Below are 962 nucleotides of genomic sequence, written 5' to 3'. Positions count from 1 at the left end.
AGCTTCTGCACGATCCCAGATCACAAGCAAGCGTGCAGAGGAACAGAAAAAGAGGAGAGACCGAATCACAAAGCGGCCGCCACACAAAGATCAAGTCACAAGGTTTCACCTTTAAATAAATTATTTTTAAAAACCGGTTTACTTTCAGCCACACGTTCGTGCTGGGGAAATGCGACACTTGCCTGTTGGGTACTCAGCATCAGGCACTCCCAGGTCAGTCGCTGCACCAGAATAGGCTCGGGAGTAAAGACCCTGCAACGCTTCAAACACTCCCGAGTCCTACGCTGCACATTTTAAAGTGCCCTCTGCACTGGCCAACTTCAACCAACAGCCTCAGAAGATCACCCTCTTGCAACGATATGATGTTTTTTCCGTTTCAAAGTTAACGTGGGATCTACCCGCATGGCACTGCCGGCTTGTGTCGAGTCAGAGGCTGTGGATCAACTCTGACCCGGCTCAAGACCAATCAAAAATCACTGCTCTTATGATCCGACATTTGGTCGTGGCTAGAACCGAATTTGGGTACCAGACATGGAAGGAGCAGCTCTGGTATCCCTCTTCACTCCCCTGGAGGAGGGGCAATGCTCCGAAAGCTTGTGCTACCAAATAAACCTGTTGGACTTTAACCTGGTGTTGTGGGACTTCTTACCATCTCTTCCTGAGTGAGTTATTTTTTTAAAAAAAGGTTTTGACTACAACACAAATACTTCGATGGATAACAGCTGGCGCCATGTTAGTTGCTGGAAAATTAACCACTCATGGTGGGGGAGGAAGGGAGTCTAAATGTCCCTCCTTGCCTCCAGAACCAAAGTTCGGACCCAACAGCAAGAAATAACAAAATACTGGAAATATTCAGCAGCTGGACTGGTAGCATCTGTGGGAAGAGAAATGGAGTTTTTAAAAAAATTCATTCGTGGGACATGGGCGTCGCTGGCTGGGCCAGCATTTATTGCCCATCCCTA

The sequence above is a fragment of the Mustelus asterias genome, unplaced genomic scaffold, assembly GCF_964213995.1.
Source record: "Mustelus asterias unplaced genomic scaffold, sMusAst1.hap1.1 HAP1_SCAFFOLD_2781, whole genome shotgun sequence".
NCBI lineage: Eukaryota > Metazoa > Chordata > Chondrichthyes > Carcharhiniformes > Triakidae > Mustelus > Mustelus asterias.
Note: the sequence above shows the minus strand (reverse complement) of the source record.